Source organism: Pinus tabuliformis, chromosome J (assembly GCF_031772625.1).
Source record: "Pinus tabuliformis cultivar Carrire ecotype Pingquan chromosome J, CPIR1, whole genome shotgun sequence".
Taxonomy (NCBI): Eukaryota; Viridiplantae; Streptophyta; class Pinopsida; order Pinales; family Pinaceae; genus Pinus; species Pinus tabuliformis.
Genome location: NC_142295.1, coordinates 784,033,806 through 784,052,573, shown reverse-complemented (window position 1 = coordinate 784,052,573; position 18,768 = coordinate 784,033,806). Strand labels below are relative to the sequence as shown.

The 18,768-nt window shown below is 33.4% G+C and overlaps 1 pseudogene across 1 annotated transcript in view; it reads right to left on the bottom strand.

The window, feature by feature from the left end:
- LOC149229059 (pleiotropic drug resistance protein 1-like) overlaps positions 1–3,553 on the bottom strand; it is a 90,742-nt pseudogene extending 87,189 nt beyond the window's left edge. The window contains exons 1-4 of the transcript XR_016248363.1: positions 3,110–3,553; positions 2,700–2,820; positions 2,093–2,181; positions 1,920–2,004 (exon numbers count right to left, since the gene is read on the bottom strand). The product of XR_016248363.1 is annotated as a pleiotropic drug resistance protein 1-like (transcript). The remainder of the gene's footprint in view (positions 1–1,919; positions 2,005–2,092; positions 2,182–2,699; positions 2,821–3,109) is intronic.
- Positions 3,554–18,768: the final 15,215 nt, after the last annotated feature.

The window sequence follows — 18,768 nt, the reverse complement described above, 5'->3', positions numbered from 1 at the left end:
ATGCAGGGACCGGCAATACTTATGGCGGCACCAGCCCATCTGGACTGGAGATCAACACAATTTAAGTTTCGGGATACGGTTCATAAAACACCGTCCCTTCGGCACGCACGGAGAGGATACACATGGTAAGAATCCTAAACCATTAATGGTAATTCTAAGTGGAAGACGGTGGTACTACGCTCGATGGACCAGTCTCAGGCATGAGAGCTCAGAGCGCACTCCCAACCTCACGCGCCACCACCCTTGGCGCAGGCTAGCTTCAAACACTTGGCACTCGGCTCGTCATCCTAACCATCTCATCATCAGCTTCAACACCTCCAGGGACAAGGCCGCTTGTGCGACGTCTCAGGTCACCTACCAACTTGGTACTACCAACACTGCAGGCAGTTACTCCCCTCTCATGAGGAAACGTCGCCTCCTTCACTATAAAAACAGGGGCAAAGGCCCTGCTCGCCACATTGTTTCCAACATCTGTATGAGGAAGGGGCAAGTCTTCAATTCTGTTTCAACTCAGGCAAGTCACGAGAAGTTCACCATGAAAGAGGGGAACAGTCGCTGCGAAGCAGCTAATAAGGACCTTCAGGCTGCTAGAAGGGGGTACGAAACCAGAACTGCAACCCGCATCAAGCGCAAAATGGCAGAAATGGAAGCTGAGGCGAGGCGTGAGGAGGGGGGTCGCTCGGAGCAGGAAATTGCTGCTGAAGTCGACTGGGTCACAGACCCTGGCACGCCTGCGAAAAGGGCGACTCAGTATGTACGCACCAAGGCGGAATGCTGGCGCATGAAGACCTTGATTGCGAAAGCTCTAGAGTCAGTAACAGAGGTCAATCTTACCACTCAGGTCAATCTCACCACAGAACAGATGGCCAGGATCACAGATTTCAACAGCTCCCTGGATGGCAAATTGACTGAAATGAATGAATCAATCAAAACCCAGAACCGCCTGATAATGCTGCTCATTCAGCTTCTCAAGAACTCCATAGATACTGATCCGGTGACGCAGCAAGCAAACGCCAGCGTAAACTACGCCACCCAGCCTTCTACCTCCGCAGGGGTTCAGCCAGCTACACTGGAGGAGTTGCAAACAAGGATTGGCAATCATGCAAGGAACAGAGGAATGGACACTAACGCCCAGTCGGGTAACTACCGCCTCTAAAGTTTTTCGTTTGCTTCTGTTTGGGCCAGCGATCCTGTCTCCCGGTCTTCTGTTTAATATGTGCTTTCGGCTTTATGTATGGGTCTGCGGCTAGGATTTTTCTTCTTCTCTCCCCTCCTGGTAGATCCCATGACTTAGTAATATTTTGCTCTGCCTCTTGTCACCCTGCGTGGTGGACATCGTTATGGTGCTCATGTAAAATGCCCTTTGAGCAGGCGATTAGGCCAGGAATATTGTACATCCCTGCTCTCACTGCCTATGCAGTTTTTTGTATTATACTTTTTATATAATATAATCTTCTTACTTACAAAAAAAAAAAGTAATAAAGTCTATTTACAAATTAAATTTCTCCATAAAAAAGTGAGCTAAAATTTCATAGTTAAAAATCTTTAAAATATACTTTAATATGTTTATGTTTTTTAAAATATATACATGTTTTGCTCATATATTAGTTTATATAAAATATATTTCCAAAATTTATATATTTAAAAATTATTTGTGATCCTCCAGGTTAACGATCATGTTTGACTAGACTTGGTCCACACGAACCCTAAACCGACTCAACTTTTTAACATGTTTCCACCTTAATACAAGACCCAACTACCCCTTAAAATTTGATCCGAGAAGTCTTTCTAACTAGATCGATCCCAAACTAGTTATACTAATAAGATTTAACATATTTAAAAATACATTTAAAAAAAAAACATAACCCTTCATAAGATGGAGAATACGAAATCTTCACATGCTTTCTTTGAATCCTTACTTTGAGTGTTTTGTCAAACCTTCCCGCAAGTGCCAAGAGCAGAGTGGTCTTTCCCGAGGCAGGAGGTCCAAGAAGAAGAGTCATCCTTCCCAACGTGATAGCACACAAAATTAGCGAAGACCTTCATTCACTGCAATCGATTTTCATCAAAATCTCTCGAAATCCCTATTTACCTGCCCGGCTTGATCACACCGCTGACATTTCGAAGAATTCCGAGTGTTTTCTTCTTACTCTTCCTCAACCGAAAGGTTTCCAAAGCATCCTGCGTACATTATTTTATAACCTTTAAATGTTAAATAAAAGAATTTAGTCAAGATGAAAAAATGTTAAATAAAAGAATTTAGTTAGGATGAAGATTTACATTGGGTGGTTCGAAAATTATTTATATATTTTGAAAAGATATTGAATCTAAACTTCCAAAAATTTAAAAAAAATGATATTGTAAAAAAATATTTTAAAAAATTTAAAGCAAAATAAACTTCTCACATCATTCCTTTATTATTTATAATATAAATTAGTTTTTATTTATTTCATATGTAAATAAAAGTGCTAACCCGTTAGTTTTTATTTATTTCATATGTATATAAAAGTGCTAACCCGTTGTAACTTCTCCATAATCTAAATCCAAGGTAATAATAATCATACGCAGTGCCATCACACGACATCATATAACAATTACAGCGATATTTCACAAATCATTTTTGACGATCTACGCGGAGGGGAAAATGGTGATAAAATTCACCAGTCCAGCTCTGGTAACCATGGAACTGGGAACAATACCTCCACTATATTCAACGTCCAGTTAACTAATGTTGGCAGTGCCCTACTCCCAACGTAGACACGGGAAGAAATATTCAACTTCTCGAAGCGGATCTCGATCTCTGGTAATATTATGCCAACTCTGCTCAATACCACAAAATAAGCACATCGTTAAGCTCAGAGAAATTAGATCCGAGTATAAACTAACTCAAGTAAGCATAATATTTTAAATAAAATGTAGGCACAGGCATAAATTTCTAAATAAAAAATAGGTAGAGGTGTTGAATTTAACTGGACTGTAAATTCCGAGAATCTTTTAAAACCTCATTCCTATTTATGAAATTTTTTGAAATATTCTCGTAACAAAAAATGCAATCAAGAAAAAAAATACTCAGCAGAGGCAAGGCAAGGCATATAATCAAAATCCAAACCTTTGAAGCCTTTGATGAAGCTTTTGCAGGAAGTGTTCATTATCTTGGTCTGTTACTCCGACAAGTCTCTTAACCAGTTTCTTCCGAGTTTCAAGAGGAATATTTGCGACGTCGATCTGCTGCAAGTGATTATGAATGTGAGAAGATCCAGCCGCTGCAACGGCCACGTCGTTGAGAATCGAATTTCTGACACGCTCGTTTGTGGGGAGCCTCTCTATTGATGCCCATATCATCTGCGCCGCCGCCTCCTCCTCCTCCGCAGATATGCGCTCTCTTAAAGTTTTTGAGAGTCGATCAGTGCTTTCAAACGAGGGCTTTGAGCTGCCGGAACAGGAACTGCTGGTTGCCATTACCTCCTGCAAATAACTCAGTTAGGACCTTATTATTTTTTTGAGTGTGAGAATCTAAAAGTTGAAAAACGCGTTGTCATATGGAATAGCGGTGCAGTTGAATGCCTGAATTTTTTATTTTGACATTATGTATGGGCTTGAATATCTATTGGAAATATACTTGACTTTGACTTGAGACCAAGATAAAAATTCGAATAAAAAATTTTAAATTCGGAAAATAAAATCCATAATATATATATATATATATATATATATATTTTAATAATGATATATTTTGATTATTTTTTCTAATTTATTATAAGATTGAAATAATTTCTAATAATTCTAAATAGACTGATATGGCTTTTTAGTTTCAAAATTTATTTTTCAAAAATTTTTATCTAATAAATTTTTTTTTTTCTTTTTTTTTTTTCCCGAAGGTGGTAAAACCTATCAACTCAGGTGTCAAACCAACAGTGAGGACAGCCATCTCTGGCTGCTATCCGCGAATGCTGGGTTGACTCATCACTGTTAAATAGGAAAACCACGCCACCTGGCATAACCCTGCTGCTGGAGCAGGCTCTCACTCCTGCCAGATGCCTCTGGGTCTTGGGCCGTTAACCTGTTTCCTTACGTCCGAGGAAGACGAGCTCTTAGCCAAAATGATAGGACATCCAATACGTCATTGCAAACGTATGATTATTACATTAACGTATGATTATTACATTAGACCGTACTGGAAAAAATGATTATTACATTAGAACCATTATACTAAAATTTCAAACCTATGGTTATTATACCTACCGTAGCCAAATATAACGTAATCAAAGATCAAAAAATTTTGATGTTGACATTAACTCTATACTAATTAAAAAATTTTGATTTTTTTTTTTAAATTTAATATTATAAATTAAAATTATTTATTTTTAATTAATATTTTATTTTATTTATCTTAAATATTATTAACTAATTTTTTTTAACCTTTATTATATAATAATAACATATATACTATTTTGTACCATTCTTTTTACTCTATTTTATAGATCACATTATTTAATACTCTATATCTTATTTATTTAAGATATATACTATTTTGTACCATTCTTTTTATTCTATTGTATAGAGCACATTATTTTATACTCTATATCTTATTTATTTTCAACCTTCAACCAATAATCCAATCCCTTTTACTCTCGCATCACTTTGTACTCTGCATCCTATTTATTTTCAGCTGTCATCCAATAGGTAAGGTACCTACTGCTACCAATTTCTCTTTAATACATTTTTACGAAGTTTTTATATTTAATGTATTGCACACAATAATTACCCTACTACCACCGATTTCTCTTTAATACGTTTTTACGAAGTTTTTATATTTAATGCATTGCACACAATAATTACCCAATACGTAAGGTACCTACTACCACCGATTTCTCTTTTATACATTTTAACGAAGTTTTTATATTTAATGCATTGCACACCATAATTACCGCAGTAGACAAAGACTGTCAAAGAGCGATGATATTGATACTTAGTTGGTCATTTATATTTGAACGCGTGTCCACACCGACAATAGCGATTAGCCTTCTAACATATATGGACCAAGTGAAACTGCAAATCGCTAGCCTTGTAACATAAATGGACCACGTGAAACTGCAAAGTCGCCGAATGGACCACGTGAAACTGCAAAGTCGCCGAATAAAATATTAATATTTATAGTTAATGGGTTAAGTTTTAAATATATTAATTGTTTTACCTATTTTCGCAATATTTTTATTTAATATTTTTTTATATAAATAATATTTTTTTTGTAAGCTAGGATGGTACCCTTTCTATTACTTGATCAGCAGAACATTACATCATTTCAAAACTGTTTGCAGCCTGCCCACGAGGGGAAACCGGGTCAAAAATCCACCTATAGTTTTTAATTACAGCTCAAAAATAGAAGGTCCACAGCCTAATTGTCTTAGCTAAATAAACGATGCAGTCTTGAAACTTACTAATGCTACTAATCTGCACTACTTGCTTTTTCCTATCTTTAACATATAAAAAGCCATAATCAAAAAAACTATTGCAGTTTCTAAACATATCTTATGTCAGTCATTGCCCGCATCTGGTTGCTGGTTGGCTGCTCCCGCTGGTTCTGGTTGGTCCCTGTTCAGCATTTGTTGAATTGCATCCAGCTTCTCCTCCTGTCTTGCCATTGTTATGCGAATGAAGCTCAGTTCTCTGCGAATGTCTGGATTTTCTTGGGCCAACTCAACCATCTCCTTTGCCACTTGCTCCATAGCCTTGGCCATCAGTCCCTTCATCACCCAATAGATGTGAAGAGACTGTTTGAACAATGACATTCGCCCCCTGGTATGACCGGGGTCATGGAGAAGAAACTCCCACTCCTCCATCTCCTCTGCAGATTGGTCCTGTAACGACTCCTCTTCAAGATGCTGCATGATTCTACGCACAACAGAGTTGGAGTTACGATAGTAAGCCTGCTCAGCCCTTCGAATTCTGTGGTTCACGGTCTTCTTTTGTTTTTTGTCTTTACTCTGGCCACGCCTGGAATTCTCCCCCTCCTCCTGTGCTTTCCTCCTCTGCCCTCGGTCTCTTTTCCGCTCCGACTCCCCTTCCCTATTGGGTGTCTTACTGCGTTTCCTCAAGCCGTAACGGCGGACCTTGGAGTCCTGCGACTTGGACTGGTCCTCCCCCGCCTGCTCATTTACTTATATAAATAATATTTTTAAATAAAATCATTTTTACTTAATTTTTTATATTTTTATTTTATATTTTATTTTTATATAAACAATATTTTCAAACAAAATCATTTTTACTTAAATTTTTTATATTTTATTTTTTTCAAACAAAGTTATTTTTACTTAAATTTTTTATATTTCAACTTTTTATTAGAAGTAAATATTTAAATTTTATTTATTGTCTGGAAATAGTTGAAAATTTTAAAAACCATATACTAAATATATTTGGCATTTGGGCATGATCAAATAAAAAAATTCAGGCCAATATTTACTATTATCCTATTTACCCATTGTAGATTTAATCAGGACTCTCAAATTTACATGCTTGTGGGTTATCTTAATAATATCCATATCACTCAAATTATCATGGATTAGTTACCATCATAGAGAAACTTGTTTACTTTAATTTAACTATATTTAAACTTCTTACAATATAATAAATTTCATTACAAATTGTTTATTTTATTTAAGACAATTGAATTTAAATAGAAAAAATAATAATATTTTTTAAACTATTTAAAATAATGGCTATGGAAATGAAGTCTTACTGAACTAGAAAATTTGGATTCAAATTTTGTGCTAAATTTGTGCTATTCCACAAATCAGAGTGAAAAGTTAAACATAATGAAGATATAGTCCTACCAAACTTATATATAACCAAAAAAACAAATCAATAACTTTAAGATATATTCTTAAAATAATTGAGTAAAAACTTCAATAAATCTAATTAACTTGAAAAAAGATATACTTTTGAAGTGATTGGTTAAAAACTTCAATGAATGTAATTAACTTAAAAAACAACAAGCCCACGGGGCTTTGGATTGATGGTGAATGGGTGCACTATTAAGGCACTCCTTGCAATAGGTCACATGGTGAATGGGTGTACTATTAAGGCACTCCTTGCAATAGGTCACTGATTCAAATCCCCAGTGGGTACTTACCTACCTAAAAAACCTTTAAAAAATAACAACAAAATTCATATAATTAATGTTTTAATATTGTGTTACTAACTAAAAATATCTTATTCCTTTTATATGCGTAACTCTATCCTCTAAATGTGTAAATATGAAAATTTTTATTTCATTTAACACATTTTGGATTATAATTTTAAAATTTCAAATTTTACTTTACTTTTCAATTAAATATTTTTTTAAATATTTATTTTATAAATTAATAAATATACTCTTCTTTTTAACTATACAATATCATTCGTTTTTTAAATTTTTTTTTCCAATTAAAAAATTTGTTCTACTTTTTAACCCTACAATATCATCATAAAAATTTAAATAGTTAATGTTAAAAAGTATTTTATTATTATATTATTTAAATAATTTAAATTTCAAAATATATCTGAATATAATAATGCAAAAGAAATTAATAGAAATATTTACTAAAAAATTAGTACTTCAGACTTCACATTAAAGACATGGAAACCATACTTATCAAATTTTACACTTAATGCCACTAAAACGAAAAAGCATGTGGACAGCGCAAAAAGTTAGACAGCACTCAGAGACAAACGACAGCCTTCTTCGTAATGACTCGTTCTCACTTCTATAATAATCTCGACCGATAAAATCGCTGACAATCCATGAGCATAAATGACTTTTTTAAAGATTTTTTTCTGATTACTTTTAATTAAAATTAGTATATATTTTTAATTTTAAGGAAATTAGTATATATTTTTAATTTTAAGGATGTTAAAAGTAGGGGAAAATGCTATTACATTTATAAATTAAATTATGTCAATAAAAATGGAGTTGTTTTTAGTGCGGTTTTTTAGAAGTTTTTACGGTGGGTTTTTTCATCAAATTTCTCTAAAATCAAGTAGGAATTTATTGAAATCACAAGCTTGATGGGTAATCCTATGCAATAGAAGTGGCCTAGAAGTTTTCTAGGTTGCTGAATCCATATATATAGTCAAAAAACTAGTTTAAATAACGCAAACCAAGATTTCACCTCAAATTTTTCCATCAAATTCGTCCAAAAAATCACACTAAAAACAACTCCAATAAAAATAACTATTCAATATTTATAAAATTTAAAATAAAAATAAATAAATTGAAAGATTAATAATTATTTTTTTTACAACATGGTGAATCGATAACTGCCTGGCCTAATCTAAGGGAGACCCAGGATCAAACCTCAACGCTGCCACTATAACACCAAGAGCATAACCAACCACCTGCAAGTCGGGTATACTAAGTCTCTATGATTTTAGCAAGAGCAGACTCACGGGATCCCTCTAACCGCCACCACAGCAGGTCAATGTACTCAATGAGATTTGAACTTCGGTCTGCCTGAGCATAGCCCAAGTGACTTACCATCAAACCACACATCACTGTACTGAAAGGTTAATAATTATTAATTGTGTTATTTTTGTACTTTGATGGGGTGGGTGAGGCGGTACGAGACCTCGCCCCTAAGAGGCGGAATGATTAAGTATGACACATGGTCTTAGACATAATGATGAAGCCAAGTGGCAGAGGTCGATTAGAAATATCGAGAATGCGTTGGTTTCTTAGGTTGGCTAATGTATTAAGCATTATTTGGTATGGGAGGTAAGGTAAGCAGTTTTAACTTGTGTGAGTGTGTATACGCTTGTTATTTGTGTATGTCTCTTGGTCTCGGTGGTTTGAATTTGAACTGGTTTGGTTGCGGGAGGTATGTGTACAGTGTGTCTTGTTCAGGTGACTTACAGGATGGTGTGGGATCTAGGAGAGATGAGTTGGTATTGCTTGCAGAGTAGGCCTGCAGCGCAAAATGTAACATTTGCAGTGCCAACCCAAGCGAAATTGCTCACGCCTTGTCATAATTCTCAAGCCATTGCTAGAATTTTGGTAAGTGGAGGTTCCTCCTTCGGTCTTAATTTCCAATTATCTTATGCTTCTGGTCAGTTTCTAGTGGTTTTAGTCTTGCTTCTTTATTGGGAGGGTGTAGCTTTAACCCAAAATCTGGTTTTGGGGGTCTAGAGAGGTGGAACTATGTGGCCCTCTTTTATAGGAGGCACTATCAAGGACTATGTTTCGAGGGTTGCGAGTAATTTGAGTCATAGTTAGCATTTTGATAGTGCTTGTAGCTATTGTGGGCACGAGGTGAGTGCACTCTCTTAAGCCGACCAGAATAGTCGAAAGTGGAGGCGTGGCGGGCGCTTCCTCCATTCTGAAGAACTGGTGCCTTTTTAGCTGGAAGGGTATGCTTTGCCAATGAGGGCATGCTAGGCTTGGAGTTGGGCCAAGGGGCCAACTCAGGGAGTGGGTTGTTCGCGCGAAGGAAATGGACGATGATGTGGAGGGGGTCATGGGCATGAAAAGTGAAGTCGCACATGTTTGTTATGTGTCTCAGGGTTGGGTGGAGCAGTTGTCGTTGTTGGCCTCCATAGCAGAGCAGCTTCGCAACATCCCGGCTAGCCTAGAGGTCATGTGTCATCAAAGTTATGATGACAAAAATGAGACGATAACGTACATCAATGACATCCAATTCAATGAGGGGGATATTGTGGACAGGCTTATCTCTGTGCGCAGAAGTCAACACTGCACTAATGAGTTGTTGGATGAGATTGAAGCGAGGCTTGCTCACATTGACTCCCACGTTCATGAAGCCCACGGGCCCCGGCGCTAGTCATGCACTAGTTCATCCCCTTGATATGTCATATACCAGTTGCTTTTTGGTTTTGCTAGTCTCTATTTTTGTGATGGTGTCTATTTTTGCATTGTTCTAATTAGATTAGATTAGAATAAAGCATAGAGAAAATTTAATGAAAATGTTTTAACTTACTATTATTTCTTTGTATAATATTTCAAATTATAACTTAAATACAACCCATATTATATTTTTTTTAATTAAAAAAATAAAATAAAATATTTAATTAATTTTAAATCAAATAAATATAACAATTATATTATATATAATTAAATAAATAATATTATTATATTAAAATTTAAAATTCATCCTTTTAAAAACAATAAAATATAATATAATTATTTCGATATAATATAATTTAAAATATAATATAATTATTTCGATATAATATAATTTTCATTGGTAGTAAATCATCGTTGTGAAGAATAATGTAATAATATTATGAAACGTGACGTTAATTATAAATTTGAATTTTGAATTTTTATATAAATATATAAAATGGTGAATTCACAGTCATGAAAATATATATTATAAATGAAAAGATATAAAATATGGAGTTTTAGATAGATGGTAATATTTTTTGAAAATATATATTATAAATGAAAAGATATAAAATATGGGGTTTTAGATAGGTGGTAATATTTTTTAATGTGAAGTTGGTTCAATTTCCCAACTTAATTTCTAATCCAAGTAGTATATTAGATATATTGAAAATATAATCTGCTAAAGATAAACAAAAAAATCCAAAGTAACATATTAGACATAATGAAAATATTATCTGCAAAACATAAAACAAAAAAAACAAAGAAATGTTTCTATTAAAAAAAGATATTCCATAAATAAACATTCCCATTATAAAAGCCTTATCAATCTGTTTAGTTTTCCAAATTGCTAAACTGAACACAGATTTCTTATAAGTTTCACCATGACATGAAAAGAAACCTCTTCAGACCAAGCCAGATATGCGCAGAAACTCAAATCCCAAGCACAAGAGGGAATGGATGCAAACCCAACCACAACATACGCATAAAGAGAAATAGATAAAACTTCTGCAAAAGTAAAAGCATGCGTTGCAAATCAAGCAGACATGACCATTCATATCACACCGGAATAATTCTGTCTATTGTCCAAACTCCACGGATCTGCACCTGCCCTCCTGCATCCAGAGAAGTAGTACCCTGAAAAGAGAAAAACCAGTAATGAAAAGTAGGGCGACGGAGAGTATATAAATAGATATAAGAGTGCAGATTTTAAGTAGCGTTATGCAAATTTCCTATGTTTAACTAATCAAATACAACAACACAATATGAATCAGTTTTCAAAGGCCGAGAAATGTTTTCAGACTTCTCTTTCTGCACGGAGGTGGAATTGACTGGTTGAGAGTCAGACAGCCGTACACGTAAAGCCGACTGTAAAAATCAGGTGGCCCTTCCCAAGAATTATGGAGCACATTAGAAAAATAGATGTCCTTTATACCATTCCTTCCGGATAACAACAAGCAGAATACCTGTCACGTTGAAGATTTTCTGCGCAGATCCTCCACATGACTGTGGAGTCGTGTTGCAAATTCTAAGCGTCAGCGTTGTAGATGTAGACCATTCCTTGCAGGTAACGAAAAGCGCAATTTTCGGACACATTGAAGAATACAGCTCTATCAAAACAACTCAACGATTCGTATGACCAGATACGCGACCAGTTAGACTTGCGCTCAGTGTTGGAATTTCAAAGTTAAATTTGATGTGAGTTCAAAAGGGAGTTTTTAACTTTTTGGACTTTCTCCTGCAGGAATCTGACCTAAAAAAATGTGTGTATATGTCGGAATAAAGTGTGTATATATGGTTAGGGGTAATAATTAAATATTAAATTTCATAATTTAATAGACAAATTATTAGATTTTTTTAATAAATATTTTAATATGTTTATTTTGGAATAAGATTTGTAAAATTTTATTTTAATTATTGATAATTATTTATTTGTAAAAATTTATTTTAATTATATATAATTATTTATTTTGGAATAAGATTTGTAAAAAAAAAAATTAATTATTGATAATTATTTATTTTGGAATAAGATTTGTAAAATTTTATTTTAATTATTGATAATTATTTATTTTGGAATAAGATTTGTAAAATTTTATTTCAATTATGGATAATTATTAGGTAGATGGTAAGTATTTGAGCTTTACAAAATATTTGGTATTACTCATAAATCAAATATTGAGATTTGTCTCAAATATAGTTATGCCCATTTTGTTTTTTTAATTAAATCTATTATTGAAAAAAATGTCATATGAACGTGTGTATCATTTTTTTGGGCATGTGATATTAGTAAATCATAGTATTGGCCCAAAGTATTGTACCAAAGCATATATACAAGTTAAGAATCTCCATGGTAAAGTAGGGTGACTCTCCATGGTTAAGAATTTTGTTGCTTGGTTTTTTACATGTATCTACTCATATATTATTTTTATAATACTAATCATAATAATAATAATAATAATAAAGAGAATGTCTTTAGGATTAATCACATCATTGATTAATCCGAAAGACATTCTCTTTATCAATATGGATCACAAAAGTCATAGATCTAACCATAATAATATAGTTAATTTCTATGATTTTTTTTTTAATATTTGGCAATGTGAGATACAAGCGTTTTGATATTTATCATGAATTGATAAAAGTAATGCTTATGAATATTTATTAACCAATTAATTTATATAATTGTAGCTAGTCATATCATGTTGGAATTATTCAGTTGTTAAAGTATGATGTGAATGTTGGAATTTTCCTACAAATATGTTAAAAGTTTTTTGTTTTTATAAGATTAAAACAATTATAGTTTTGAAATATAAGTTATTGATTTTATAAGATAAAAATGAATGTAGTTTTGAAATATTTGTATTTAATATTCATGTTTTTATAAGATGAAATTAATAGGCATGAACTTTTTATAAGATAAAAATGATTGTAATTATGAAATATTTTTATATAATATTAATAATATTATTGTTAATATTTTTTTAATTTCAATTATTTAACTAATAATTTATTATAATTAAATGATAAATTAACTGATTTAAGGTGTAGTTTATTTTTTCTACTTTTGAAATATGATGATACAATTTTAGTGTGATTGTATAGTTTTTAATGTTTAAATTGTATTTTTTATTACATAAATGGCTTCAACACTTTGATAAACAATTGAAGTACTTGGGTTGTACAAACTATATAGTTCAAACTTTGCTAGGATATTTAGACACTAAGAGTTAGTTAAGTCCTTGGTATAATGTGTCTATTAGGTAAAAGTGTGCTTCTTAATGTGTTTTTCTAGTATGTATTAGTTGCATTGTAATCCTACTATCAAGAAATATTTTAGACATAGAGTGATCTCACAAGTCATATTTTCCTCTATATTAAAGGCTATTGATTTGTGTCTTAACACCCGATTGGTCCATGATCTCTATTTAAAGGGCTTGGAGGCTAATGGTTGATAATCAATTGTGAGAACTCTTTTATGCAAAATATTCTTTTTGTGTTAATAAAATATCCTCAAGTGGCCACATTGGCTCGGGTTGTGGATTGTTTCCCTCTTAAATGGTTTCAACCACGTAAAAATATTGACATTATGATATTGATTTGGTTGTGTGAGTAGTTATTGAAGGTGTTCGTCATGTATAGAATATTAGAGATAATGGAGAATACCTTAGAATAGTGAGTTGGTTCACAAGACCTCAGGATAGGAATTAGTTTCTATTTTTTAGATTATGGTTCTAACTTCCCTAAATCTGTGATTACTATATATTGTGTAATGTACATGAGCAATGTAGAGCGTTCTGCAGAGCCAGACTCTCCTGGTTCAGACTCTCTTTCGTAGAGCTGACTAGTGGGTTTCATTTCATTTAATATACAACATTGCATTTTTATCATGGTATCAGAGCATCAGGGCTACGAAACCTGTACGCTGAGAGGAGGGTGTGACTAAACCGAAATTGTCGTAGGTTTCAGGAGAATAAACGCAACGATTTCGAAATCATACTTAACTTCACCATCTCAGATATTAGGTGTATACCTGTGACGACGTCTCAGATAAGTGGTGTACATCTGCGACGACATCTCAGATAAGTGGTGTACATCTGCGACGATCGTGTAAACAACAAAGAGGTTGCGTTGAGGCCGAGAGAGGGCTGCATCCTGGAGAAGGTTGTAGAGGTTGAAAAAATGGTCCCAACAGGGTTCATCATGATAAGTTGAGATGATGTCATAAACTTTATCTTTCCTCGCACATCTTCTCTAGATTTGATCATGACCCAACTTGAAAAGGTTACCCCTAATCCAAGTGTAAGAGGCACTCTCCTTGACAATTTTTCATTTCTCATTTGAAGATAAGTGATGAGGGAACTAGCTAGAAACTAGGATGTTGGCTATGTCTTCGAACCATGGAGATAAGGTCGATATAGCACAGAGATTCTCGTAAAGCAGCTAGTCATCGAAGACTTCTTCATCATATGTAGACAAGGTTAACCTTGAAAGAAAATTTGCAAGAACATTCTATTTTCCAGTTTATCAACAATAGTTAAATCAAATTGTTGCAGCAATAGTAACCACCTAATTATTCAAGAATTCACATATGTTTTATTCATTAAGTATTTGATTTTTGCATGATTAGTATTTACTAAGACATAATATCCAGTAATGTAATGTCCAAATTTGTTTAGAGAATGTACAATAGCAAGGAGTTATTTTTTAGTAATTGTATAGTTAATTTCATCCTTGGAAAGATTTATGTTGATAAAATAAACACCATAAGGAAGTTTACCTTTGATTTTCCCTAGTTCTACTCCAATTGCTTTATCTGATGCATTTTTGTGGATATGGAAGGGAAAATTCCAATTTGGACTTTTGAGGACACGTGCAGAAATTATTTTTTATTTTGTTTCTTCAAATGATTTATGACATAAATCTATTCAACAAAACTCTACATCTTTTGTTAGTAATGGGGATAAAGGAGAAGTGTTTTTGCTAAAATATTTGATGAGTCTTCAATTATATCCAGCAAGGCCTAGAAAAATTCTAACATCTTATGTTTTTTAGGAAAGAGAACCTTTTTTATTATGGCTATTTTGTTAGGATCTACTTGGATTCTTTTTTCAGAGAGAAAGTTCCCTAAAATGATCCCTTCGTTCATCAAAAAGAGGCATTTCTCATGGCTTAGGGAGAGGTTCATTTATTTACACCCCTGCAAAACTTTTCATAGGTTTGAGAGAGCCTCTTGGAAATTATCCATGTAGGTTTTAAAATCATCCATGTAGTTTTCCATTTAATCATATGAAAGTTCAAAGAATATACTCAACAAAACCCTCTGGAAGGTGGCAGAGGCATTACACAAACCAAATGGAAGAAATATGTAAGCAAAAGTTCCCCATGGACATGTGAAATTGGTTTTATCCTAATCTTCAGGGATGATCTAGATTTGGTTGTACCCACTGGACATCCAGTAAGGAGAAGAACTTTTCCCTACAAAGACATCAAAAACTTAGTCAATAAAAGGAAAGGGAAAATTATATTTCTAGTGGTTTTGTTGAGTTCTCTGTAATCAACATAGATTCTCAATTTTACATTATTTTTAGGGACAATTACTAAGGGAGACACCCATTAACCATCTTATATTGGATAGATGAATATTGCATCCAAAAACCTCTATGATTCATCTTTCACGATATCTTTTAATTCAAAGTTCATTCGCCTCTAAGGTCAATGAATAGGCTTATGATCCTCATTAATAAATATGTATGTTTATCTCTATGTGTGTGTGTGTGTGTGTGTGATGATTTCATATAGAGGGATGAAATCACTTCATTTATTTATAGTCCCTTGCAAATGCATCAACATGTTGTTTCAAGGCAGTGAGTAATTGGTCCTCTTGATCAACTGAGAGAAAGGGGATGATTTTCAAGGTTTTAGAGGGGGATGATTTATATGGTTTTCACATTATTTTTCTCATAACCAGTAATTATCAAATCTACACATGAATAGTCTTGAGAACATTCAGGTTGTCCTATATATTATTCTTTTAAACCATCAATATTCATGGCATCATGGTATTTATTTTGCAAAAATTTATCAATCACATTATCTTCATCAATTTTTCTGCTACCGATGGTGGTTTCTAATGTACATATAGGGTAGTATGGCGATAGACAAGAGTATTCTTCTTCTTCTTCTTCTACCCAAATAGGAAAATCATGCTCAATGAGAGTTTGAGAAGTTGGATATAATACAAGTTGTTTTCTAGATTACCCATTGGTGATGGTCATATTTCTAGCCCTACAATTGATGTAGGCATCAGTAGTGGCTAACCAAGGTCTTCCTAAGATGAGAGGGTACCCATTAAACATATTATTGGTCTGAAGGAAAAAGAAATATGTCGGGTACTCCTAGGAATCAATACATACCATAACATATTCAATGATACCTTCAAGTGCTAATGTATATCTTTCAGCAAGTTGTAGCATTGTGGTGGTCTTTATTAGATATACTTGGAGATTAATTTTGAACATAGTATCCTTATTCATGACATTTATTGTAGCTTCCAAGTTGATGAGGGTGTTAGGAACTACAAAATCATTTATGTGGGCATCTACTACCAGGCTACTAGGATCAAAGTACTTGGGGATGATGACTCTCCCAAGCATAAGATGAGTCAGTTTGCCTATGAAATTAATAATAGAGGCATATATCTTTCTCCCCCCTAGCCTTCTAAGACATTACTCTTTGTTGAAATTATTTTAGAGAGGAACATCCTTGATGGCTTGAAGAAGAGGGATATTGAAACATAGATTTTTCAATTCTACCAAAAGTTTAGCTTATTCTAGAGTGTGTGCTTTATGAGTGGACAATATTTAAGGATAGGGAGGCTTATTTTGGATGACTTGAGGCACATGGTCTTCCTTCTCTTCCTCTAGATTTATTTTTGGAGAAGGTGGGTGATAATCAAAAAGGACCTTCCCAGACCTAAGGTTAATCTCTTGAATTTCTATAGCATAAGTTGGATAGGTGGTTTCTCCATTGTAGATTGGTTGAACTTTCTGACTATCAGGATTTGGGTTTGGTTAGGTGGGCATCTAAGGTTTTTTTGGAGGATTATTTTGGGGTACTTATGGTTGATGAGGAGGAGGCATTGAGATAACTAGTTAGGTTTCCTAAGGCCTCCATACTTTAATATGGATTACCCCATTAACGAGGTTGGTTTAGATATCATTGAAAACGTGGAATCACATTTTGGGGAGAAGAAGGCCATGGCGTGGGCATAAACTAGGGTGAAGTGTTAGGAGGACATCAAGGTTGAAAATGTGCATTGTAATTTTTATTGAAATGAGAGGGGTAGTTCATACCTTGTTGAAACTACCTAGGGGCTTGTGACTTCTTTATATTAATAAAGTAGAGCTACTCCATACTCCAATCTACACCTTGGTATACAACTTTCAACCCTGGAAAAGATGGAAATTTGTGAGTGGAGTGATTTTCTTCACATGCAAAACATATTTCTATGATATCTAAAGGACACTCATTCCTAGGATGTCTTTTAGTGAATTTAGCGAAAAATATAGGTAATTCCCTTTTTGCTTCTTCTTTTTTCCTCTTGATTTGTAGTGTATCCATATGCATATCAAATGTGTGTAATATATTGGTCTTTATGTCCTTTAGCATACATCCTATCTCATTCTTATTAATTGTGGAGGAAGAAGAAGGACTTAGCAAGCCTTTGTTTGCTCTAACTCTTTTTCTAGTAGCCCTTGAATGATTTTTGAATATCATTTTGTTATCATCATAGTTGAGTTGATATATGTCTCCCTTAGCTAGTAGATTGAGTGTTTCCATCAGTTCTTATTTGAATCCTCATTGTAAAACTAACTTCAAGGAATTTGGATCTAGAGTGCAGTTGTGTTCTCTTTTGTAACTCAACTAAAATATTTCATCAAAATATTCTAGAGACTCATCTACTCCTTGATTCATTTTGGATATATCATCTATGGTTTCCCTTGCTCTGCAATAATCTTGATGCTTAGTATTGAAGGGTTGTTGCATCTACTCCCATGAAATGGTGTTATCCCATTTTAGGCTTATGGACCAATTAAGGGTTGCATCCTTAAGAGTGGAAGGGAATAGTTTGAACTTTTTTCTCATTAGTTTTATAGTCATAAGTCCTAAAAACTACAAAAAAAACTCAAACATAAATGTGTCAGGATATTCAGTAGTGAAACCATACCAATGTGGTAGGACAGATAGATTGATGTTTTTCATCTTGGCTTATCCATCTGTTTCTCTAATGGGGAATTTGAACACTTCAGGTTTCCTATTTTCATCCATGATATTGGAAGTGTTATCACCAAAAAATTGACTATCTAGCCTAATTTACTAGATGGATCGAAGTACACCATGTAAAGCCAATTTTACCATAGTAAAATTGGTTTCACTGTGAGAAATTACTTAATAAACCACCTTTGTTAAGTAATTTATAGTTAAACCCATGAAGAATAATTAAATAAATCACTATTTATTTTATTTTCTTCTAGGAATAATTAATTAAACCATTATTCAATTATTATTCTTTGTCATATTTGACCCAATCATGAAAAATAAACAGATAAATCATTAACTATCTTATTTTTCTGTAACAATAATTAATTAATCACTAATTAATTATCATTCTTTGTCAAATTTGACTAAATCCCTTAGGAATAATTAAATAAATCATTTGCAATTTATTGTTCCTTAACTAATTCCTTGAGATGATAAATAAATCATTTATTTATTTATTATTTCTAAATAAAAGTTTAAATACTTTTTCCCTCCTAAACAAATATAATAAAATATTCTAGGTGGTTATTCCAAGAATGGGATCAATAATATTTTATTATTGCTCATTATTCGAGGAT